Here is a 26,860-nt window from a genome sequence, read left to right on the forward strand (position 1 = left end):
AATTAAACCCCACCTCCAAAAAAACCCAAACCCTGGCACTCACCACAGTTCTAGCTGCTAGTCGGGATCAGTGGGGCCCTGCTTGCACAGCAGAGCCAGGTGACAGCTGTGCAAGCTGTACAAGCCTGAGCCCCACTGCCCCCCACTACCCTATGCTGCCCAGGGGGGCTCTGCCACGAGAGGCAGAGCCCCTGATCCTGGGGTGAATACAGGCTTTTTTTTTTTTTTTTTTTGGGGTGGGCCCTAGCCCCAGGTGGGAGGGCAGCCATTGGGGAGTCTGGGGGAGCCAGGGGCATGGGGCTGAGTGGGGCAGACATCATAAGGGCTGCAGGTGCCGGCAGGTGATGGGGCCAGGCAGGGTAACAATCAGGGCAGGTCTGGGGGGGGCAAGTGCACCCTGCAGGGGGTATGGTAGCCATTTGGCCCCTTGTGGGGGGATGTAGCCCTTGTTGGGGGGCTGTAACTCGGGGGTGGGGGCTGTAACCCCTGGTGGGTGGTAGCATAACATATAGGTATTTAGAATTCATTTTATTATGATGATAGAGACACTGCTAGGCTTCAAAATTGCTTTAACTCTATATAGTAATAAAACATTGCCCCACTGATCGCTGTCTCTCTGTCTCACACTCTCTCTCTCTATATATATAGTGGTCTTCTGTTTTAGCTGTGGAGGAACATGGATTTCAGGGTATTTTACAGAGTGACTTCGGGATTGTTTTATAAGGAATTTCTCATTTTTCCAATAGGGAACACAAAAATTCTTGCTAGAGAGGCCAGTGGCAGGATCCTGCCTGCTCAGAGCTGGTATCATGGACCCAGATGAAGGTGGCTGACCTCCTGGCCAATTGGGGCCAGGAGGACATACTTTGACAGTTCAAAGCAGGTCACCACACCCAAAACATCTTTCAGGCAATAGCTGCCCAGATGACTGGGCAGGGGGCACACATGGCAGTAGTGCCACACAAGGGCCAACCCTGCAACCACAGCCCACTGGCAGCTGGCCCAGAGGGGCAGATGCCTCTACCGGCCGGGGCGGTGCCCCTCTACTGGCTGTGCAGTCCCCATCTGGGTCTGGTGGGTGCGCAACAGGTCACAGCCAGGCAGCAGCCTCCACTGACAGACTGCTGCAGTGGGTAGAGGGTGCAGGGAACTCTCAGGGCTGCTTCCACAGTCCAGCTGGCACAAGGGGTAGTGTCCTCAGGTACCAATTGGCTGGACCTCAGAAGCTCCTGAGAGCGAGTAATCCTGAGCTACTTGCCTGGGCGGCTTTTTGTACTGATGGGGCCAGGACATGGCAGCTTTTTATATTGCTGGGGACAGAACAGGTGCTGGCCCTGGGCTCTAGCTCCCCCTGGCTGCAGATCCGGGAGGAGCCAGGCAGGGTTGTTTTGCCCCAAGTGGCACGATTTGCTCCACAACAAAGTGCATGTCCAAGCATGTGCACTGAGGTAAAAAGCCCCGGCTCAAATTTGCACCGCTTCTATTTGAGCTGCTGCAAGCACATGTGCTTGCATGTGTGGACGCACCCAGCGGGTGCATCTATATGAAATGAGATGATTTACTGTGTAGTATCATAGTTTACTACACAGTAGGCATGTGTGTCTACATGTGCACATGCTTACTGAGCAGTAAACCTTGTTAATTGTGATTAAATTTGCTACCTGCACATGCAAGTAGCAGATTTATTTTTGATTAGTAATGGCATAGTAGCACTCGTGTAGACCCCTGACTGGGAGCAAGTCTCCTCCCGGTCAGCCAGCCACCATGAGCCAGGAGATTGCTCCCTGTTTCTGGTAGCTGTCTGCTGCCAGAGTGGGCTCCACCATCTGAGCCTGGGTAGGGGCTGTCCCCTTGCCCTGGCAGCAGGGAGCTGCAAGCCTCCTGCTCTGAGATTGTGATCAGGGAGTGGGTGCTTGGAGATCCTTGTCTTCCAACCTGAGCTCTGCAGTTGTAGGGCTCAGTCTAGGCTCTTATCTCCCAGAACCAGCTCCTCAACATCAGGGCTGTCATTGGGAGACAGTTATCTCCCAGTGCCAGCTCCATGGTTGTGGGGCTGGCACTGGGAGATCCCCAGTGTATGGGGCAGGAGGTGGGTGTGTCAGGTAGGGGGGGCCCTAAGCTGTCTCTTGCAGGCTGGAACCCTGCCAGCCTGCAAGGGAAAAGCCAGTTTCCTAAGTATTTCTCCTTTAAAGGAGAATCTATTTTTAAAGTTTGTTGATCCGTTTTTAAAGTCTGTTTGTGATCCTTTCATATATTAAGGATCTGCCAGCACTAGCTCCACAACAGTGGAGCCAGTGCTGGGAGACCCTTTTCATATATGCTTGCATCCATCCCACTTTTGGGTTGCAACCCACAGGTTAAGAAACTCTGTTCTAGAGTCATGGGTGACTCTGACAGAAAGTAAATCCTCCTGGGAACATTGTGTCTGGGAAGTGTAGCATCCCAGGAGACAGTCTGGTCTAGGCATCAGGAATTTCTTGTTGTGGAAGGACAGCAACAAGGCTAGGCCTCAGACCCTTGCAAGAGCAGTAGCAGATCTGTTACTTTTTAAACATAAATAGTTCTTCATATAAATTGTAAAATAGTGAAGCATTATTTCTACACCACAAGCCTCATCAAGACACTGTAGACTGCATGTAGCAGCTCACTTCCTTGAGTCATATCAGTTGCTGCTTCAGGCACAAGATGTAATGCTCAGTCTATAGTTACTGCAAATTCCTTAGTGGCTGTGAGATGGTTAACATAGTATTTTATCCCTTCTATTTGTTGGGGACAGAGAGAAGCAGCAGACATTTTGGCAGCCATTATAGTACAATGTCTTCATATTTCTTTTCCTCCCTGCTTTCTTTCCAGTGAAGAAAAATCAGCTTCCCCACTGAAGACACACACTCCAATTTTGGAAGCATGATTCTGGGGTGAAAGGTGCATGTGCTTTGTGAGTAAATACAGTATGTATACTTGAACTACATATATAGTTTAATCTCCATAATTTACAGTGAGACTAGTTCAGTCTGCCAAACCTTCATGAAGGTTTAGTGCCAAAGCTCAAAATCTAACTCAGCCACCTTTGAACTAAGGACACAGCAAGTAGAAATTTGCCATGAGGTCATATTTGTTATGTGAAATTGTTTATTGAACTTGTATACATGGTCACTAGAGGGCTCTTCAGACTTACATAAGATATTTTTGTAGTACTTACAAATGAAATACCTAAGGCACTTTCCCTCTTACATGCTACATTCAACAACACTAGGTGATAAGCTTTACCATCTATGGCAGGGGTTGTCAGCCAGGGGTATGCATACGCCCAGGGGTACTTGAGAAAGCTCTAGGGGGTATGCATGGGTGGGCGGGGATGGAACGCCACCATGCACCATCCTGCGACTCCCTTCCCTGCCCTGTGTCTAGCTGCCGGGGGTACACTGATCCAAAAAGGCTGAAAACCCCTGACCTATGGTGAAATATAACAACACTTTTTTGTTAATTAAATAATGCTGTTTAAATCAGGAAGAGGAATGGGCTGTTGTTTTACAAACAAATATATTGTTGGGATGTTAGAGATGCTATGTATCCTAATCTGACTAAATTGGGGATATTCAACCTCCAATCCATGGGCCAAATGCAGTCTGTGGAGCCATGTCATCTGGCCCACAGGGATCTCCACAGGTCTGGAACTTTGGTTCTGGGAGAGCAGAGGCCATTAATGTGGTACCCTTCCCTGCTGTCAAATTACCAAAACCCGAGCCCTGCCCCCTTCTGTGGGGCCGGTCCATGCCCTCCTACTTCTGGATCAGGGCCTGGCCATGCCCTCTTCCTTTCCATGGGACCAGATTGGAACTGGGCCATGCTTTCTTTCCCCCCTGCGGGGCCAGGTCAAGCTCCTTTCCACTGCAGGGCCATGTTAGGACTGCCCCCCCCCCCATCCCTCAGTGTGACCTGATGGTGCCTGCTGTGCCTGACCTGGGTGCCAGATAAGGACTCCTAGCTGACTCTGGCCCACAGACAGACCAGACACTGCTCATCCAGCCCATCGGGCAAAAAGGTTGGGCACCAATGGACTAGATTAATCCAGTAATTTTATGTAATCTTCTGATCACCGTTCATTCAAGTTTTCATCATGTGTCAATTTCATGCAGTTTAGGCTAAGAATTTTTCTATATCTCACTCTACTTGACTGTTTGTTTTCCTCTGTTATTTTTCTCAGACAGTAGTTATATTTTTAATAAAGCATAGATGAGTTCTAAATCTTCATTGTCCTGCAAGATACCTAGTACATGTACAAAAGGGAATAATGCAACTATTTTGATTTGAAGTGCTTGCCTTGCTTTGCACAAGTTGTGAATAATTGTACAAGGTCCAAGGTAGTTGAGAAAGAACCTTAGTTGGGTAAATCAGCGAAGTTGAAGTGCTCTACGTCAGGTTACATCAGTTGAAAATCTACTTTGCTGTGTTTATTTCAGGCTTAACTGATACTGTTGGGAGTAAAACTATTGTTAAAAGCAGTATTTAAGGAGGGAAATCAATAGGGCCAGAAAAGCTGCTGTATAAGCTTTAGAGGAACACTGTACTCATTGCCACAGTTTAAATTTTGCAGTTAGAGGGTTTTTCCATTCAACCTAGGTCTTCCTTTGTAGAGTGTGTATACATCATTTGTTCTAACATTTTTCACTGATACCGATATTCTGTAAAAATAATTTATTTTAGAGAGTGATGAGTTGAAACTAGTTATTGCAATAATTCTAAATTACATTAGTCTAAGGAGCAGTTTAAAACCCACTGCTGTTTCCTGCTATCAGAAGGAGGTCTGAAAGTGTGCATGAAAGCTAATAAGACTATTATGTAAAGTCTAAGGCTGATGTATAATTTTAGGAAAAAGCTTGTGGAGTATAGTGTGAGCAGTTTAGGAGGTAGTTTATATATTTGGCTAGTGACAATGAGGAACCTAATGACACTTAAAGGACTGGTCAGGGGATAATTCTGTATTTCCTCAAATCCAAGATGGATCTTTTTTCACTATTTAGAATGGGGGGAAAGAAACCCCTTGTCCTGGATTCAAGGCTGGGAGGCTGGGGGTGACTGCTGTAGCTCTGGCCCCAACCCAGGTTCAGGGTTGGAGTTGCAGCCGTTTCCCCCCCTTCCCCACTCCTCTGCCCTCCACAACCTCTGCTGCACCACCACTGCCATCTCCCTGTTTTTCCGCCTTGCTGCTGGTTATCCTCAGTCACACCTCTGGCTCCACTTCATCCCAGGACATGGAGTACATGATGTCTGTGGTCCCTGCCTGACCACTGGCCATGCTGTAGTGGCAGCAATAGCAACAAGCTCCAGTCCCAGCTCTGGCTCTGGCTTTGTTTCAGAGCTGGGGCTAAGGTCAGAGCTGCCGCCACCACCACAGGTGCTACTGCCTGGATAGTGTGGGGCCATAGGTGGAGCTACGACTGAATGAAAGTGGTGGCAGGGAGGAGGAGGCAGCAGGCAGAGCCAAGTGGAGGGGGTGGGGGGCAACTTGCAGAGAGGTGCAAGCAATGTGGGGCAAGTGTTAGGGGGGCAGGCACCAGAGAGACCAGACACCATAGAGGTCAGGTGCAGGCATCATGGGCAGGGGCAGTGGCAGGAGGGGTAAGGGGTAGGGAGCCAAAGAGTATGGGTCAGGCCACTTGATTCTCCCACCGTCTGCCCTCCTACTGCCCGCCTCCTGCTACTGAGTTCCTCGCCACAGTGGTTGGGGGATGAATTTGAGACAGCCCTCCAATAATTAGATTCTATACAGGAGTTGTCAAAGGTCATATTGATACCTACAGAGTATAGACATGACTGTATGTCTATATGAGCATGCATTTGACCTGGAAATGGCTCCATCCGTAGTCCCTCAGAAAAATGATTCCTGTTTTTGCACGCGTGTATGCATGAGTGTATGTATTAGTTTAGTGTCAGAATTTACTTTTCGGTATAAATTTGGATACCCCTTTCTTGACCTGGCTGAAAATTGTCTAAATCCTACTACCATTCTTGTGGAAATATTTTGGAGCGTAGCAGTCTGACAAATGTAAAAGTACTAGCTAGTATAAAATATAAATATTGCAATATAAAAATTGGCTATCGGGGGAAAAAAAAGTGTGACTGTCAAATTATTTGCCTAGTAAAGGACTCTAGAGAGTAATCAGCAGTCCCCCCATGAATGGTTAGACCAGGTCATGAGAAGGTGATACCAGAATGTATCGCCTGTATCCTCAGTTTATTTAAAAATATAAATATATCACCATGTATTTCTGTTTTTTAACTGATGCCTGTCTAGTGCAAAATGCATAACCAGTCTTGGGAACAAGAATCCAGGTGTTTCCCCTTTCATGTGGGAGTGCCATTACCAATAGGCTACCGAGTTAGGCTCTCTCTTGCTTGCTTTCCTTCTGGCCCCAGGAGTCATGCCTTCTTAACTATTCAGTGGGCAAGCTTCAAAAGGAAGAATGGAAAGAAAACTTGCCCATACTATTCTATAGTTTGTTGGTTAGGGCACCTGGGAAGTGGAAGATGGGTTTCAAATTCCTTGGGAAGGAACTGAATCCAGGTTTCTCTGCTTAAGTGTTTTAACTTCATAGGTTATCATGGGAAAGATGGGCATTACAATTCCTGCCAAATAGTTAGGCACCTATACACAAAAGCAAGAGTAGGTATTCTAGAATACAAATGCACAAAGGCATCCATGTTGCAGTGTCAATTGGGTGCTTAAGAATGAGGTGTATATTCAAGTGTACACATAGTTTGCTGCTGGCCACCATTAGGAGCCACAGGACTTTAAGGAGTACTCACTCTTTGGAGGTGACTAATCCCTTATCTATGCTGCCTACCTGCTGACTTCCAGGCAACTGCCAAAAACTTGTTCCTGCATAGCAGACTGTTTCACACCCTGGACACTGGCTTTGCCTAACTGTTAGGTTTGGGCACACGTGAAATAGGAATAAATGGGTAGAGCTTCTGCCTTGATGATAATTCCAGGTTTGGCAGGGAGCCCTCAGTGACAAAACCTGATCAAATTGGGGTACTGTCCTGGGCAGAGTACTTAAGATTTAGGTGCACCAAGGTCCATATGTGGGCACCTACGTGAACAAAGTGGGTATGGCTCTTAGTCCCTTTTCTGTGAATGAAGTCTGGCATTTTGCAAATGTATTTTCTATTTGTAAGTATTTGTGGAATAACTTTTAGTCTCTGTGTTGTTGTGAACTGTTCACTTTGCTTTTTGGAATTCATTATCCCTTATTAGTGCTGTATAACTGGCTAACTATTTAACATATCCCCTCCTTGATTTGAGGATTAAACCTTTTAAAGAGGAAAATAACAAATGGAAGATAATGTGCTTTTCGTGTACAATTTCAGACTTATGAACCTATTAAAATGTTATGAATGTTCATGAACACTTTGATGAATACACAGCAATTATCTGAATATTTGCAGGTAATAACTAGTCTAATTGTAAGAATCCTAAGAAATTAAATTAGTACTCTTATTTTTGACGATATTTTCAAATAATTTCTGTCTATTGTTTTATATGACTAACTCTATCTGATTAGGTATAATTGGAATACAAAAGACAGATGTTTTGGAAAGCTTAGTCAGTTTGATCCTTTTCAAGATTTGCTGGTGTGAACTAAAATGCACACTTTCTATTTGAAATATTTTTAAAACCATTTTTCTTGCTTGTAGGTTGTGGGTAGGACTTTAGTGCTGACTGAATGTATACTTCTTCAGGAAGAAAGTACTTTAAGTCAAATATGGGAAGAAAAAGTTTAGAATTTTTAAAGAATAAAGTTGTATGTCAAAAATGCACAGCCATATAAGAATAATCTGCTAATTGTTCTAGGATAAGTAGACTATAGGCTTGGCTTGGGTCCCTTGGCCCTTCTGTTGAAATAGAATAGCTATGTAGAAGCTATTGTAAGAGTCATAGAATCACAAGGAGAATAAACCAGACAGATGTACTCTGGGTACATCTACACATCACCGTATGGCAACATTGCTATCATTTCCTTTTGGAAGTTTCATAGATTTAATAGATTTCATAGACATTAGGGCTGGAAGGGACCTCGGAAGATCACTGAGTCCAGCCCCCCGCCTGAAGGGCAGGAAGTCAGCTGGGGTCATAGGATCCTGGCAAGATAAGCATCCAATTTACTCTTGAAGGTGTTCAATGTAGGTGCTTGAACCACCTCCGATGGCAGGCTATTCCAGACCTTGGGGGCTCAGACAGTAAAGAAATTCTTCCTTGTGTCCAGCCTGAAACGGTCTTGCAGTAGTTTATAACCATTCGACCTCGTCATCCCTTGGGGTGTTCTGGTGAACAAACATTCCCCCAGATACTGGTGGTCACCCCGATAAACTTATAGGTGGCCATCAGATCACCCCAGAGCCTGTGCTTTTACAGGCTAAAGAGCCTCATAGCTCTCAGCCTGTCGTCGTAAGGTCTGTTTTCGTGACCTCTGATCATGCGCGTGGCTCCTCTCTGGACTCTCTCAAGTTTCTCAACCTCCTTTTTGAATTGTGGGGCTGAAAACTGGATGCAGTACTCCAGCTCCGGCCTCACCAAGGCCGAGTACAAGGGGAGAATGATGTCCCGGGATTTGCTTGAGAAGCATCTATGGATGCAAGCCAGCATTTTGGTCGCTTTACTAACCGCAGCATTGCATTGCAGGTTCACGTTCATCTTGTGGTCAATGATGACCCCCAAGTCTCTTGTGGATGCTTTGCCCCAAAGTTTGGTGTCATTGGCGAACTTGGCCAGTCTGCTTCTGACTCCAATGTCCCCATCATTAATGAAGATGTTGAACAATATGGGTCCAAGGACAGAACCTTGGGGGACCCCACTGGTCACAGGGCACCAAGACGATTGACTTCCGTCAATTACCACCCTCTGGGTCAGACCACGGAGCCAATTTCCCAGCCAGTGGATCATGGTGGACCCAAGGCCACAATTGGCCAGTTTCGCCAAGAGGTGATCATGGGATACCAGATTGAAGGCTTTTTTGAAGTCAAGATATATGACATCAATCTCTTCTCCCTTGTCCAGGTGATAGGTCGCCTGGTCGTAAAAGGAAATGAGATTGGTCAAGCAAGACCTACCCGCAACAAACCCATGCTGGCTATCCCTCAGGATGTTGGCATCGGCCAGTCCATTAAGGATGGCCTCTTTCATAAAATTTTCTAAGACCTTCCCGAGATAGAAGTCAGGCTGATGGGCCTGTAGTTTGCCAGATCCACTTTCCTCCCTTTCTTGAAGATAGGCACCACATTGGCCTTCTTCCAGTCTTTGGGCACTACACCAGAGCGCCAGGAGTTCTCAAAGATCTGTGCCAGAGACTGGGCTATGATGCTAGCCAGCTCCTTGAGTACCCTGGGGTGTAGATTGCCAGGGCCAGGCAACTTGAAGGTATCCAGCCTCTCAAGTGCTAAAGCATGGTGCATTATGGGCAGTTAGTGTTGTGCACACAGCACACGGGTAGATTTTGCTGCTATGTCGCTGTAGCAGCAAGCTATACCTGGGGAGTGTGCCACTACGGCGATGTAGCTGGCATTAACATTTAGATATATGTGATTGCTATGTTGCTGTAATGTGCCATACAGTGACATAGCACATTTCTACATCACCATAGGGTGTCGTGTAGACGTGCCCTCTGTAACCTAGGGAATGAGGCACTTGCCTTGAAGACAGTAGACCTGGATTCTGGATTCTGCTCCTAATGCTGCTAATGCAATTTATCCAGTGACTCCTTATGGCAGAATACTTAAGCAGTCCCTGAAAAAAAAATTAAAAAATGAAAAAACATGGGAAAAATCCCTTTCCCACTGCTTCCCTAATCAGGAATCTTGGTGGTATAACATGCACAAAAATTGTTGAGGAGCCTAGTGCTGTGTGTTAGTCCCACATAGATAAATGGGAAAGGAAAGAACCATGAGTGACACATTCTTCTCAAAAGCTGTACCTGTGAGTGAGCAATCTCATGATACCACAGATGTGTTTGGCTTAATTGCCAATTGTATGGGAGAATGACAAGTGTTATAAGAAGTCAGTGAATTTCATTAGGAAACTTTTGGAAATTTAAGGAAACTTACTCTTTTTATATCTAATTTATACCATTTCACCTTTTATCACTTAGGATAAATAATACTAATATTTATATTTGAGTATTTATAATACTAATATTTATATTATATTTATAATTGAGGACATGGATTAGTCTAGAACAGGGCTGTTAAACTCATCTGGCCTTGTGGGCCAGACAATATGTTTGACACCCCTGCTCTAGAAGAAAAGATACGATGTTCCATAAATGCTGGGGAAAAAAGTGAGAGAGAGACTCAGGAAGGCAACTTATATCTTGACTTTGATGCACATACTGTGCTGTGAGCAGTGTGTTCAACCTGGACCCTGATGTCTGCTAATAAAACTGGAAATAACTGTAAAAAAATTTCCAGTTATTTTCACATTTACCAGTGGAAGTGGAAAGGCTAACAGAATTCTGTGGTTTTGATGATATTCATCAAATCCATTGATATCTATGGGGTCATATGAGCAGCAGTGATTAGCACTAAACCTCACATACACATGCAGCTTCTCGAGGCTCTAAAGAAAAGAATGTTTGGTCTCTTTACATAGGATGTAAAGAAGGATGAAACAGCTTCTTTATATAGATGTCTTACTAGAGTGGAATCCTGTTTCTATCCTCCCTGCAGTGCTCAGGCTGAATAACTTGACTTCATATAGGAAATCTCATGTGGATTGAAGGAAAAAATATTGTGCTTCTCCAGCCCCCCAGCATACAGAGGAACACATCCTACAGCGTGAGTCAGGCAGTTAAGTTCCTGAGAGGTGTGAGTTCAGATACTCCCCTGTACTTAGCATTTTCTATTGGCTACTATTAGGAGCAAGGATCTAATTATGTATGGCTGTGGTATATACCTGTTTTAATTAATTTTGACTTACGAGTTCATGCTTATGTGAGCAGTCCCTAGCTTTGCTTCTTGGCACCATTTAAAACACAAGTGTATTCCAAACACCTCTTACTTAACAAAACATCAGTAGTATCCCTATAGCCAAAAACTCATTAAACATCTTAAACCTTCCTTGCCAGCATCCTTCTGCTACCTCAGAAGTAGGGGAGAGCAAATAAACTTTGCAACGAGTACGGATTCTGTGAGGAGTGATGGACCTCTTGCAACGATTTCTAATATCCTCTTTCTTTTATGCAAACTTGCTTGATCTGTGGAAGACAGGATAGAAGATTTTGATCATAATACATGAGCAGAATGTGCTGCTGGCTTTTAGACAGCAGCACTAGTGATTTTTGGATGGCTTTTAAAAAATTCCCATAAACAAATCCAATCAAAGCTTTGAGGCATAGCTTGGCACACACTCCATAGCCATTTTTTTCTGAAGTCAGCAGTGAAAATGAACATTCTAAAATAGCTATAGATGAATAAAAGGTCATTTGTATTATATCACTGAAATGCAGGTGTTCGGATAACTTTGTAATGATGTGTTTCCTGAAAGGGGTGGGTTGGTAAACACCACAGAATTGTTGCCCTTTAAAAATAGTGTATTTTTAATTGTGAACATACTTCTAAGTATGGGCATATTCTTAATGCATCTTAAAATTTTATTGCATATCTCAGTGGTAGCGTATGTCTGCTAGAGAATTTTTCATCTTTACAGTGAATAAAATTAGTGAGAACATATTCTAATATAGAGGCCCCAGGAGTTTTTTTAGGAAATTGCACTGGTCCCTTATGTAATCTGTCTTGTCCATGAACATTAGCATTTTATGGACAAAAAACCTGAAAGCCCACATAGGCCCCTTGGTGACATAAAAAAGCTTACAGTTAACATAGTAAAAACGTTTTTTGTATATTATGTTTCTTAAGATTTAGTGCACACATAAAAGTATATATGACTAAATATAAAATAAACTATACCCATCTGTATAAGCTGACTGTAATATAGTTAAAGGTTTCTAATGACAATATAAATCATGAGAAGGAAGATGGAGTGCTTTTGTGTGTCAGAATCTATAGAAAATACTATACTTTGCAGTTGTTCATAATTATTTTTTTTAATAATCTTTGTATAATAAGTGACAAATGCACCGGTTGTGAACTTTAAAATCATTTGCTATACATGGTTGCAAAGGCTCACACTTTTAAACTGGAAAAATACAGTGAAACTTGCTTGAGCTAGTGGTGTGGTGACAGAGCAACGAAAGTATCTCCCTATGGCTCTGGAGGTCTCAGATCAAGTTCTGTTCTGGATTTGTGGTAAAGGATGCTCTCACTTGACTCAGGTACAAATGGGTATCTGGGACATTCAGGCTGGGGAGCCAAAGGTGATCACACATGGTAGCCCCAATGCCCCCTTGTGGGCTGTTAGCTAAGAAACTGGTATGCCTGAGCGATATTAGCTCAATGAGCTATTAAAGTTGGATGGGCCTTTCTTCCTACGTATCTGATTGATCTTGTATGAATTTTTCTCTTTTGGCTCTCATAGAATCATAGAAAAATAAGGGTGTAAGGGACCTCTGGAGGCTATCTTGTCTAGTCTCAAGCAAATCCTTGTCTAACTCTTTAGGAAAACTACCCAACCAATCCTGTCACACAACCATAAGACATAATACCCTAACCTGTAACACACAAAGCAGGGTGACATCAGTGGCTGATGTTCTGTTGCCTTGAGGGATGTTAAAATACAGAGATCCAATAAAGAGGGCCACACCCCCAAAACAGAGAAAGGCAATTCTTCTTGCCCCTCTTAGTTTGTACCAATCTGACCATGGGGTAAAATTCTTTCTTGACACCAAATGTGGCAATCATGGCAACACTGAGTAGAGAGGCAAGACCCTCTATCCAAGAGCCTCTGGGTTTAAGTTCTAGCAGGAGCCCTGGCACATCCCAGTCAAAATCCCCAGCCTTGGCTGTGGTGAACCCCCAGGGTTCCTGAGGAAGGTAAACCCTACCCCCCAGATTTGTGCATGGGGTGGGGGCAGGCTGGCCGCTGCAGTCTCGAGCTCCCTACCCTGTTGCCTTCCCTCTGGGGCTTCTGCAGCCCAGTGGGCAGGCCCCAGTGTAGCAGGGCAGAGCAGAGTCAACTGGGAAGCTTATTGCCATTGTTGTGAGCTCTGTGCCACCATGGCAAGGTGCCTCCCACCTGCCTGGCAGCAGTGGGGGTGGTGGTACGGGCTTATGTCCCTTGCTGCTACCAGGCAGGTGGGAGGCACCTTGCAATGGCGGCGCAGAGCTCCCATCAGTGGCAATGAGCTTCCCTGCCTGGCCCTGCTTTACCCTGCTGCTCTGGATCCTGCCCACTGGTCTTCAGAGGCCCTGGGGGAAGGGCAGCAGGGTGGGGTGCCCTGAGCCCATAGTGGGCAGCCCACATCCACCCCCACAACAGGCTCCACTTTGGCCCTGCTGCCCATTGGGGAGGGGGAGCCAGGCTCCTGCAGGCAGCAGCCAGTTCTCAGCACTGCTAGGTGGGGCAGGGGGCTGTGGACCTGGGTCTCTGGCCCTGTAGTCCTGGCAGCTGAGGCCCCTCTAGCAGGGCTGGGGGAGCAGGGGGTTGTGGGTGGGAGTGAGGAGCACCAGCAGGGCCCAGGGGGCTGTGGGTTGGGAGTGAGGGGCAATGGCATGGGCAGTGCACCAGCATATCAGGGATGCTCAGCACCAGAAAGCAGGGCTGGGGGACAGCCGCAGCTGGGCCTGCATCCTGGTGAGCAAAGAGGGCAGGGGGAGCTCTGTTTTCCATTATAAAAAACCCCAAATCAAATGTGAAAATGTATAGGTATTTAGAATTTATTTTATTATAGTGATTGAGGCACTGGTTGGCTTCCAAATGACTTTAAAATTGTAAATACATCAATAAAATATAATGTTCAACTGATACCTATATATATGTGTGTGTGTGTGTGTGTGTGTGTGTACACACACACACACACACACATATATATATAGATAGGCTACTCATGGTGCAGCCACACATAAGGCAAATGCAGTTTTGGGTTGCATCAATAAGAGCTCTAGATGCAAGACACAGGAAGTGATAGTGCCTTTTTACTCAGCATTGGTTAGGCCTCATCTAGAGTATTGTGTACAGTTTTGGGCTCCACATTTTAAAAAGGACATCAAGAATTTAGAGAGGGGCCAGTGGCAGGCAACAAAAATGACAGGGGCCTTGAAAGGCAAGCTATATGAGAAGAGGTTGAAGGAAATAGTTACGTTCAGTGTATGAAAATGGCATTTAAGAGGGTATGGGATAGCGGTCTTCAAATATCTGAAGGGCTACCATACAAATGAGGGAGAATGTCTTTTCTCTCTAGCTGTAGAGGGCAGGACCAATGGCTTCAAGTTGCAATAAAATGGAGTTAGAAGGGATATGAGGAAAAACTTCTTCAGTATTTGAACAGTGAGGCAGTGGAGTAGACTGCTTAGGGAAGTTGTAGAATCTCCATCATTGGAAGTGTTTAAAAAGACTTTGGATAAGCACTTGTCAGGAACGATTAGTAGCTATGCCTATCCTCTACTATTTCTATGAAAATTTCCCATTCTTCTGAATATGCGAACATAAGTAGGGAACCTGGTTTTCTCTGTTTAAAAATGGAAAATTCTCTGATTTAACTCCCCCCCCCAACACACACACATTATCTGATTTAAAACCCCAAATCCATGTTTTCCATGATTAAAATGAAGTGTCACTAGACATCGTCCCTGCCCCCAGCAGCTGCCTGCTTCCAGGGCCGGCTCTGATCATGGAGCCAGGGCAGGGAGACTGCCCAAGCTCCCATGATCAGAGCCGGCCCTAGCTGCAGGTGGGTGCCGTGGGAGGGGACAAAATCTCAGCCCCCAGCTCTGATCTTGGAACTGGGGGCCAGCGCTGTCTGCTGCAGGGGCAAGGGGACATTGTCCCTGCCCCGGCTGTGGGATCAGAGCAGTGTTTAGACAGCAGGCAGCTGCCTGGGGCAGGGGTGGGCCTGGGAGGCAGCTGTCCTGGAGGTGGGACAGCTCCATCCACCACCTGGAGCCCAGGCCTGACACTGGTGCCTTCTGCCAGCTCGGGGCTGGCACTTGGGGGAGCTCCCTCAGGCTACCATATAGTAGGAGAGCAGGGCAGCAGTGTCTCTGCCCTAAACTGTTCTTGTCAGGAGCAAATTTGCTCCCAGTAGGTGCAAGTATAGATGTGCACTCAGGGAAAGCTTACTACACAGTGTTTTACTGTGTAGTAATCTTTCTGATCTTTAATTACATGTGTATTGTACCTATCCAGAAGTTCCTTGGGATATCCTTTCTTTAGAGTCTTGGACTACTTCACAAGCTTCAGATTGGGGGCTATGTCTCCTCACCTAACTACAGATCATCCTTGGTGCCTTATTCTGAATCCTGTTCATTCTGTCTGTTAACCCTTGCTCCTCTGGACCACTCCTGGGCCAGTAGGAAACAAAGCAAAAACATGAAACTGTTCAGATATAGATATTTCTTTTTAAAAATAAAATAAACGCATTTGTTTTTAAACAGTAATGTAGCAATACTCAACCTTTGTAAAGTACTTTCCATCCAAGAATTTCTGGGTGATTTACTATTCTTAATTAAATAGAATTTACAACACACCTGTGACACAGGTGAGCCTCCATTATATATCAATGAGAAAACTGAGACATACTGTGATGGTTGCTCAAGGTTGCATTGGAAATTTGTGGCAAAACATAGCCAAGAACTTAAATCATCCTATCTATGCTCTTATACTTCAGCAGTTGTACATCTAGCTCCAAACCAGATGGTTTGTGATCAAAATGTGTTGGTGTCATTTTTTGTCTTTAACAAGATTGTGCAGCCTACACATTAGGGCTTTTCTAAGCCTCTGAATGATGGGAGCTGTAAGGGAAGAGGGACAGGGGATAGTTCAGTCAAGATCGGCCTTGCATGGACACTCTTCCCCTAAACATCCACTATGTCCTCTGTGATATCAGATACTGGGCTAGAGGGGCTTGTGGTCTGGCTTGGTATCTTCTATGACACTTACATTTTATTCCTCTCAGAGAGCAGATCATCAAAGAAAATGCACTCTGCCTCTTTTTTGTTACAGTCTTACTGTAGGTGACAAAAGACATGCAAACACACGACAGGTTAGCTATATGCATAAATAGCTACAAGTTTGGTCAGCAGTCTTGTGACTGTAGTTAAGATTGCAACATTATGAGATCATTTAGCTTGTTCATCATTATTGACAATACCAAATTGTTTGCTTAAGGCAATGTTGCAATGAAATCCTTGAAGCTGTGAAATGTGCAAGGGTTGTTTATTATACATATATCTTGATAGCCAAAAAGACTACATCTTTAATACATTTTCAGGCCCAAAGAAAAAATGTATAGCTTGCAGAACCTTCTGAAGGAGGAAGCGCTTTTTGTTTATTGCCACAGCATTGTGAAAAACCTTTTGATATTAAAGGTTGATTGTACCTTTATTAGCATCTATATAATTTTTTCTTGGAACTGTTAATTTGAAAGGTGAAAATGTTGAACAAGAGTCTCTGCCCTACCCTAAGCATGAGAGAGAAACTGCCCTAGTTCTCTATTTGGGGATATCCCAGCATGGGGAATTTTTAGAAGATGCAGAATGCTTGTCCTTGGTGTTCTGAAGCACTGCACACTAGTGGCTAGAGTACAAGGTATTTTTTCTATCACCATGTTGTGGATGTGGGACTGTGGCCAGCTGAAGCAATTTAGAAGAGGTTTGGCTGTTCTGATCTGCACTAATATTGGGGCTAGCCATACATCAAAAAAACTATATATGGTTCCTGGAATTCTCCTTGCACCCTGTTCATTTATCCCATACTCTACTGTATTAATGGGAAACTGACTGCAGCAGAGAATCTGATGTACCTAACAATCTTAAAACATACATTTTGGTTGCTCTCATTGCTTTATTTTTGTAACTCTCTTCCTCTTTCCAAACCCCCTTGACAACAACTTTCTTAAAAAAAAGGGTCTGGACCATGGCACATTCAGACAGTCATAATTTACATCTGCAGAGTAGGCCGATGATGTGGCGTATCTGCCATAGTAAGTACTATGATTGTACCCTGACATTAGGTAATGGGGGAAACCACTTAGTGCTTGTTTGCTTAAAGAAAATGGTTGCACCAAACTAGAAGCACATACATGGCACTTCCGCTAATCTGTTTTAAAGCAGCACAATTGTGCTTCTGATTTTTCCCAGGATACCATATTTATCCAAATCCAAGATGACTTAAAATGTAAGATGACTCCCCAGTAATTAGATTCTATACATGGAAAATTAAAACAAATTTGGGGAATATTTAAGATGAGCCCCCCTAATTATTGCGGGGTCATCTTAAATATTCCTCAAACCACAGGTGGAAGGGCAGGGGGAGCAGGCAGCCTGACCCTCACACCTGACTCCCCTATTGCTTGTTCCTCCCATGCCTGTGCCCCAGCCACCTGTACCCACCCCGACCCTTGCTGCTGCCCCATCCCCTGTCTGATCCCCCATGAACTCTGCTGCCCAATCAGCAGCACATTCTGCTGTCTCCTCCTCCCAAATTGCTGCTGCCACATCCTCTAACTCACTTTTCCTGTTGGCAGCAGTGCATGTCAGGGTATCCAGCAGCAGAAGCAGAGGTCAAGGGATGAGGAAGCAGTGCAGGTCAGTGGATAGTGCTGCTACCCAATCCCCCACTCGCATTAGTACCGCATCCCCTGACCTATGCTGCTGCCTGTTCACTTACTTGTGCTACCACCCCATTCCATGCCTAATCCCTGGCCCCTGGTCAACATTCACTGGACTGCTGCTGTCTCCAAGCAGTAGTGGCAGCAGCAGCCCTGGCAGCTCCAGTTATCACAGTTGGCTAAGACTAGGGCTGGAGCTGGAGCTGGAGCAGAGCTCCAGCCCTAGTATTCAAATCCAAGACAAAGTTTGTTTTCCTCCCAGCTAACAAAGGGAAAAACTTTCATCCTGGATTTGAGTAAATATGATAGTTCTAAACAGGATTTTAGTAAGTTACACTGTCAATATGTTCTGTAACAGACTAAATATTGTATATCCACTCATTTTTTGAGGAAGAGTAGGTTGCAGTCATTTACATGTGTTGATGGTTCTTTTTATTTAAGGTGTTGCATCAAACTGGTGAGTCACCAAGAATTTATGGAATTCCCATAGCAGATATATAACCTTAAGTGTTTATCAGTAAGGATGAAGGAAGTTATGTTTTATAGTTTCATAGTAGGTAGGGTCGGAAGGGACCTGAGCAGATCATCAAGTCTGACCCCCTGCCATGGGCAGGAAAGAATGCTGGGGTCAAATGACCCCGGCAAGGTATCTATTTAGCCTCCTTTTGAAGACCCCCAGGGTAGGAGCCAGCACCACTTCCCTTGGAAGTTAGTTCCAGATCCTAGCTGCCCTGACAGTGAAGTAGTGCATCCTGATATCTAGCCTGAATCTACTCTCAGTCATCTTATGGCCGTTATTCCTTGTTACTCCCAGTAGTGCTCAGGGGAACAGGGACTCTCCCATTGTCTGCTGGTCCCACTTGGCCAGTTTCTAGATGGCCACCAGATCCCCTCTCAACCTTCTCTTGTGGAAGCTGAACAGGTTCAGGCCTTGTAGCTTCTCCTCATAGGGCCTGACCTGCTGCCCCTCTGGACCCTCTTGATGTTGTCCACATTCCTCCTGAAGTGCGGCGCCCAGAACTGGACGCAGTACTCCAACTGGCCTGACCAATGTCACATAGAGGGGGAGGATCACCTCCTTGGACCTGCTCGTGATGCATCTGTGGATGCATGACAAGGTGCGGTTAGCCTTCCTGAGTCCCCACATTGGCGGCCCATGTTCATCTTAGAGTCTATAATGACTCCAAGATCCTTTTCTGCCTCTGAGCTGGTGAGAAGGGAGTTTCCCAGCCTGTAGGTATGCTGCTGGTTCTTTCTCCCTAGGTGCAGTACCCTGCACTTGTCAGTACTGAATCCCATCTTATTCTCATCTGCCCACCCTTGCAACCTGTCCCTCCCTTCTAGCATGCCCACTTCTCCCCACATCTTGGTGTCATCTGCGAATTTGAACAAGGTGATTTTCATCCCCTCGTCCAAGTTGCTGATGAAGATGTTGAACAGTGTGGGCCCAAGGACTGAGCCCTGGGGGACCCCACTGCCCACATCCCTCCAGGTCAAAAATGACCCGTCCACCACCACTCTCTGGGTGCGGCCCTCCAGCCAATTTGCGATCCATCTGACCGTGTAGGCATCGACACCACAATCTCCTAATTTTTTAACAAGAATGGGGTGAGACACAGTGTTGAAGGCCTTTCTAAAGTCCAGAAAGACTACGTCCACTGCGACACCTGCATCCAAGGATTTTGTGACCTCATCATAAAAGACCACTAGGTTGGTCTGACAGGACCTGCCTCTAATGAACCCATGCTGGTTGCCCCTAAGCATAAACTCCCCTGCTTGCCCCTCGCAGATGTGCACTTGGATAATTTTCTCAAAGAGTTAATTTTCAAAGAGTTTCAGTTCCCTTTCCTGGTCTTTTTACTTAAAGGGGAGAAGTGTCTGTCTTTTTGCAAAGACAATAATAAGTGATGGAGGAGAATCAAAAGGCATTACAGCTTCTCACCTCCAATTTTCTTACACAAAGTAATGAAGTGTCATAGTATACACCATTACTTATGCTCTACTTCCCTTTAAACCTGGATGAAATAATCCAGTGCAGTAACCAGTGCCTTTCTGTGGTTCTTTTGTGATTAAAAGCCTGATTGGAAAAGGTTTAAAAAAATAAAAGGACAGGTGTTTGTTAATGTGCGATTTTTACATTGCTAAAATAGGGAGTTTAGATGATGAGTAGTAGTTTGCTGAGCTATTTACAGGGTCCAGGACTAGATTGCCTGCTGTACCTCAGGAGCTGGCTTATATCCCCCAGAAGCACCAGTCACATGTTTCCCAAACCCACACAGGGGTCCTCCTTAGTCTTAATCAGCTTGCTCCTCCTGCACTTCAGTCCCTACATAACTACCTATCTGGAGCTTCACCCTATTGCAATTCAGCTTGCTCCCAAGTAGTCATCTGTAGGTTCCTGTCTTTCTGTGGCCACCACTACTTGCTCTCTGGCTGCGAGCTCTGCTCCAGCTGCTTATAGATTACAGCCCTACTGTCTTGCCCTTTCTTTCTCTAAGTAGCAGGAGTTATGGGACCTTATTACATATCATCATTGTTATTATTATTATCATTATTATTCAGAGGCATAATAGGGCAGCGGTGGCACATGCGGCAGCAGCCAATGCTACTGGTGGCTACTTTTTGTGCCTCCTCTAAGACCCCTGGCTGATGTTACATTTATCATGTGATTAACACATTAGTTGTATGATAAATTATAACATACTGCATTACACGTACAAGCAATTTATGGTCAGATAAAGTGGCAAACTAGCCACAAAGCTATTCCAGTCTTTGTGGTTGGCTTGTATCCCACTTTATATGGAACATGTGGCATGTGTCCTAGACTTGGGGATGGTGGGGACCAGGTTGGGGGAGTCCTCAGGGCTGGAATAAGATGCCCCATTCCCAATCCTTGGGATTGGGCAGGGACAGCCCTAGGTCATGATTCAGGCTGTTGGCTTGAGCTTCAAGTTGTAAGGATTAGGGGGAAGGCAACCCCAGGCTCTAGGACAGCTCTTCTTGTCCAATCCCTAGGATCAAGCAAGGAGAAGCCCCAGATCCCAAATCAGGACCCAGGGCTGCCCCCTGCCTAATCCAGATTATCAGCCTCCCATAGTGCCCTTTGAAGGCCTAGGTACGGGGAGCCTGATGCCAGGCTTCCTGTATATCAGCAGTCATGGGATTGATCCACAGAATTATATCACTGATCTCAAAAACTGCACAGCCTGTCATGCACTTCTGAGGCATAAAATTCCTCAGATCCCAGTTGCACACATGAACATGCAATGTGTGCAATTGCATATATTAACATCTGCTAGGGGCCTAAATTAGCTCCCAGAGCTGGTGTTCCAGTCACCACCTCCCAAATCCTCCTTCCTCGGCCTTTAGTTACACTACTCTTGTTGTTATTATTATTAGCATCTTTTTTTGAATATTTTCATTCTTTTTAAAATGTTGAAATATTCTCTTTCTCTTCCTCTTTTAAACTATTTCTGGTTGTTTTGCTCCTGGATGCAAAAAAATATTATGTGCAAGGTTTTCTTTTTGTTTTTTCTCAAACTGTTCTAATATCTGAATTAAATTAAATTACCAAATTTATTTTTTCCTTCTGCTGTTATGAAACTTTTTCCAAACAAAGCCAATGAACCTAACAATACAAAAATTGGACAAAAAAACCAGATCCCTCAGACATCACTGGTTTTATTGTTTTCAAGGGTAAAAGGAAGAAGTAAGGAGGAGGGGAGAAGACATGGGAGACTGGTGCTGCCTTAGTCAGGGGGGTCATGTGCCCCCCCTGCGAGTGATCCTGCCGACCAGGGGGGGAGGGGGTCCCTTGATGGCTGATCTTGCTGCCTAGGGGGGCAGCGATCTCACTGCCCGGGGAACCCCTGTGGCCGATCCTGCACTGATCGCTGCAGCCAATTGCTGCAGCTGCTTACGGGAGTGGCTGTGGCTGCTTCTGGAAGTGGCTGCAGTGATTGGTTGGTTACTTGCCCCCCCAGCCCATTGCCTAAGTGGCAAACATGGCCAGTCAGGGGGTACACCAGTGCTCTCAGGGATGCACGTACACCCCCTTGCACCCCCTATGCATCGCCACTGGGAGAGGAAAACCTAGGAATACCTTTAAAAAAATTCTCATGAACATTGAAAATAACATTTGAAATACTATTTCTGATCCCTGCTCTGAGGACAGCTCATGCATTTTACAGGACAGGCCCCCACACTTCCCCTTTTGAAACAGCTCCAAAGGTATGTGTGTCCATACCCTTAGCATGTGAATTATTTGCATTGCCCTTTTGAGATACATACCTGTCTCCATGTACTATGTAGGAGTCTAGACACCAAACTCAAGGCTTTGGATTTCACTGTGTTGGATAGGCACCAAAAGGTTAGGCATTGGAGCACCAGACCTACAGACATCTAAATCCTTTATTAGATCTGGCCTTTAGTGAGCAGCCAGTAGGGCTGTGTGAAACTTTGGCAGCCATTTTGTTTTGGAGGTGTTTTGACCTGTTTTGGTGCCTGAAACACCGAATCCAAAATGAAACGGAAGGCTCCAAAACATCCCTGAAATGAAACCACCCAAAACATTTTGGAAAATTTCAGAAAATTTTTAGAGTTTTGGAGTCAGGCTTTCAGGGAAACAGAAATTAAGAAGAGGAAGGGGGAAGAGCGAAGAAGAGGGAGGGGGAAAAGCAGTGGAAGGACTGCTCTGATATTGATATCTGTAGCTGGCCATTGTCTGTGATCTGTCCCTGAGGTCCCTTCCGCTTCCAGTGCTCTGGGGGAGGGACAGCAGCCAGCTGTTATCCTGCATGCAGATCCGGGGGCCCACATCCCCTGGGAGGAGTCTGGCACAGCTCCACAGCCCTCCCAGAGGGTGCGGGCCCCTGGATCTGCATGCAGGGTGACAGCATGCTGCCGAGGCCGGCTGGGGCCAGAGCCAGCACCGGAGTGTGCTTGGTGCAGCCTGCACCAAGCTCTGGAAAGAACCCAGTGCTGGCGCTGGCCCCAGCCACCAGTGGCAGCCTGCTGTCATCCTGCACACAGATCCAGGGGCCTGCACCTCCTGGGAGGAGTCTGGCACAGCCCCGCAGCGCTCCCAGGGGGAACGGGCCCCTGGATCTGCATGTGGGATGACAGCATGCTGCCACTGCCAGCAAGTGATATGAGTTTCGCTTTGAACAGTTTGAGGTGCAGTTTCACAGAAACCCGTGTACCTATCTCCTTGACACTTGGCAGGCTTCATGCCCTCAGAAGGGGCTACCATCTCTGCAATTTCCATCTGAATCAGGCAAGAAATGACAAAGTTATAGGCATTTTAGTGATTCCCCACTATAGCCTATCGTTGAACCACCAAAACAGCGTCGAAACTCTGAAACAGATTCAGCCAAATTGAAATGGAACAGTGATCCAAAGCACCAAAATTAATCATCGTTCCTCTGAAATGGCCATGTCTGAAACCAAATCGAAACAGCCATTTCACATAGCCCTATTAGCCAGTGACCTAAGGCCAAATAAGGGGGAAATGCTAGTCATTTACCTGTAGTTGGAATTCATTTAATATATTGTCTCTGCAGATTCACCTTTGGAGTCATGTAACTTGGCCACATGGAGCTGAAAGCTGTGAAATATCTACAGGCAGAGGCTGTGTTCCAGGTCTGTACAGTTTGGTGTAAGAGACAGTTCTCTGTAGAAGTTAATTTGTTGCTAAATCATATCCAGGGGTACATTCCTAATGTGTGTTTGTGAAATACACATTAACTTATACATACATTGATGAGAGTTGGGCTTACGTGAGCCCTGAATCATACTTTTCTTCACTGCTTACCTTTCTGCTCCCTGCCCTGTGCTCCCTGCCTAAACTGCTGCTCTGCTTTCTGTTCTCTCCCCAGTCTGTTTCATGCCACACACAGTGGCTGCCTACGCCATGTGTGGCATCTCTGCTGAAGCTGGCCAAAGTCAGCATGGATTTTCACAAATGAAATTGTGCTTCATGAATAGATTAATTACCTTGCCACTTCTTCAATGATAGCAGACAGGGGTGAAGTATAAGAGGTTATTTGTTTGAACTTGAGTGGTACTTGAACTAGAAAAGAAATTGTGTTGTTATACTTCCTGCTCTTCTACCCTACTGGACATCATGTAACCTAAATATTCCTCCTTCTCTACCCATCTCTCTGAGTAGAGCTTAAGGAACCTCTCTCTACCCAGTAAGACAGATGTGAACTTACAGAATTCTGCTAAGATACCTTTTTATTTTTGGTGGACTCCAATGGAACTTGAATATAACGAATGCTGTCATAGCTAGACACCACTTAGCATGAAGTGAAAGCCCTAAATAGCTTCAGAGTAATTCAGAGTCCTCATGCTGCTTGCGGCAAAAAAAATCACTCTAGTTATTTTGAATTTTGACTGTGCTAATTTTAGGAATGTAGCATTTAACACCCACCTACAAAGTGGTAGGTGTTCAAGTGCCTCATTGGAAGATTATCATAATCTCTGTCACTTCTGCTGTAAGCAGGGAAGAGGAAGGGGTGCCACCACTCACTACCCACCAGGAGTATTAAGAAATCTTGGGTTTTTTTGTAGTTATGCTCAATGGAGAGTGAAGGGCAGTCTTCTTGCACCTCTTCTCATCATAATGAAATAGAGGGGAAACTGGAGTGGGGTAAGGAGGATTGAGAGAAAGGGGAATTGAAAGAAAGAGACAAAATGAGGAATCAAATGAGAAGAGCTAATCCTGAATTTTAGCCCAGGGTGCAAACTTGGTCCTGATATTTCAGTGTAAATTCTTGTAGGGAATTTATCATTTAAGGAGCTCCTCAAAACATGGCAGCTATGGTCAATAGGAAAGACCTTGTTACATAGTAATTTTGGGCAGCTCCTGGAGCTCTTAACACCTAGACTGTTTTCACATTAACATCTGAAACTGGTTTTAAGCACTTGTTATACTGCTCAAAGTTATGCCATTCCAGGGCAGGATTATTTATGATCCATGTTATCCAGCTTGTGTTACACTAAAGTGTAGCCACTCTAGGCTACACCTTAGTGTAAATACATGATCTGGTCCTCTTCTCCCACTAGTTTGGATTAGGCCCGCTGCTGCTTCCCCCCCCCACCGCCGACCTCACCAGCACTCCAGATCCCTGCTCATTGCCTCCCTGTCCCCTCCTTACATGTGGCTGCCCAGGCTGTCAGTCCTAGGGGAGCAGACAGGGAAGGGTTAATATGCCTGTCCGGGTACCATTGCTGGGGTGGGACTGACAGCCCAGGCAGCCATAAGTAAGCTGGGGGAGGGAGTGAGGGGGAGCTCTGGGGGTAGGGGAGCAGAGGGAACCCCAAGGGGCAGGGAGGAGTAGAGGGAAAATTTGAAATGTGGGAGGGGATTCTTACCTCTCAGTCCTCCAGGCCTCTGTTGGCCTGAATGTGTGACTTATACAAACTTGAGGTACCACTAACACCCATCAACATCTGCGCAGCTCAGTGTAAGGTGTAACAAGGCCCCAAGTTAATCAAATATTAGGTTCCTTTTGTGAACTGAATAGTAAAGGATAAGCATCATTTGTACGTCAGTCAAAGATTTGTTACATGCCTACAGCCTGGTCCTACACCTTTGAAATCAGGAAGACATCCTAACACTAGCTTTAATTGGTATAGAATCAGGCTTTTAATCTCTAGGTACTATCAGCTGTTCACTTATCCCCCTTTCTCCCCCAAGATACTAGCTTGCATTTGAATATTCAGAACAACAATGTCTAGGCCAAAATGTATCGTCAAGCTCCCTCTACATCAGGGGCAGGCAAAATCCAACCTGTGGGCTGTATCTGGCTGGCAGTGGACTCCATTTCCCAGCAGCCCCTGCCCACATGACTAGGGCCAGTTTCCATGGAGACACTGGCAGCAGCTGAGCTGTGATAGCATGAGGCCAGGGTTTCCATGGAGACTCATCCAGCCCCAGCAACACTGGCAGGCAGCAGCAGCACCAACCTCTTCCTAGTGGGGGTGGTGAGGAAGGACTGTGCTGTGGGTGGAAGCAGGGCAGGGCAGGCTCAGCTGTCACTGTCTGTTCAGGGTGGGCAGCAGTGGTGGCAGGGGTGGCACTGGGAGGGGTGGCTACAGGAGGCTATGAGGAATTTTGGGGTGGCTATGGCTCCCCCAAGTCCCCCTCTAGTGCCATCCCTGCTGGCAGGGTACGGGACAGTGCGCAGAGCTACTCTGCAGGTGGGCTGGGATCTTGTGGCAGTGACGTGGTCTGGAACTAGGGCAGAGCTGTGATCTGCAGCCTGCATGCTCTGGGTAGGTGAGCGCAGGCAGCGGATTGCTTCTCTGCCCCGGTTCTGGATTATGCTGTCAGTGCTGCAAGGAGCCTGGGCAGAGCTGTGATCTGCTGCCTGCACACCGCTGCCCAGAGCATGCAGGCTGAAGATTGCAGCTCTGCCCCAGCTCTGCACCACACTTTCACCACCACGAGAGCCCAGCCTGACTCTGGAGCCACTCTGTGCCCTGCCTACTGTCATGACCCAAAGGCATGATTTTGTGTGTGCTTCAGCACCAGAATTATCCCCGCCAGGTTACAGCTTCATTGCACGGGAGAGTTTCCTATTGCAGAGGAGAACCCCGGTGCAAGGATGAGTTTCCCGCCTCTTTGCAGCTTCTTTTGCAGGGTGCATTGCTCAAGTTGCAAGAGAAATGCACGGTGCAAAAGAGTTCCCGCCACCCGCATGCAAATTCGTTCCCCGCTATTGGCTAGTTTTAAATTATTCCCACGTGGCGGCTAACGATTGGCCTGTTAGCCATATAAGAGGCTTGAGCAGTTTCCGCCCAAGCCGAAGAGGACTCCACATCCATCTCGTGGGGACTCTGGATACACGGCAGGGTAATAGAGACCCTGTGTGAGATTCAGAGGAGCTTGGTGACCTGATCCATCGCCCACCGCTTCCCGTCTTCAAGCGGAAAGAATTTATAAGACGTATCTACGAGTCCGATTTTGGTGGCGCGCTCACCCAGAGCATCCAGAGCTCTGTTCCGTGGAGCCTAGCAAACTCCACGTGACCGTTCGTGTTGTCTGTGTCTGTAACCGCAACTCAAGCAAGTTTTCCAGCCTACACCACTACCATCTCTGGTGTAAGTAAACAATCTTTAAATCTACCGTTAAGCGT

The 26,860-nt window shown here is 46.0% G+C and overlaps 1 protein-coding gene across 1 annotated transcript in view; it reads left to right on the forward strand.

The window, feature by feature from the left end:
* Positions 1-2,886: 2,886 nt before the first annotated feature.
* The window catches only part of RNF144B (ring finger protein 144B), a 119,727-nt gene continuing 95,753 nt past the window's right edge, over positions 2,887-26,860 (forward strand). The window contains exons 1-2 of the mRNA XM_006024961.3: positions 2,887-2,935; positions 23,279-23,357. The gene's annotated coding sequence lies outside the window, so the exon portion shown is untranslated. The remainder of the gene's footprint in view (positions 2,936-23,278; positions 23,358-26,860) is intronic.

Source organism: Alligator sinensis, unplaced genomic scaffold, assembly GCF_000455745.1.
Source record: "Alligator sinensis unplaced genomic scaffold, ASM45574v1 scaffold342_1, whole genome shotgun sequence".
Taxonomy (NCBI): Eukaryota; Metazoa; Chordata; order Crocodylia; family Alligatoridae; genus Alligator; species Alligator sinensis.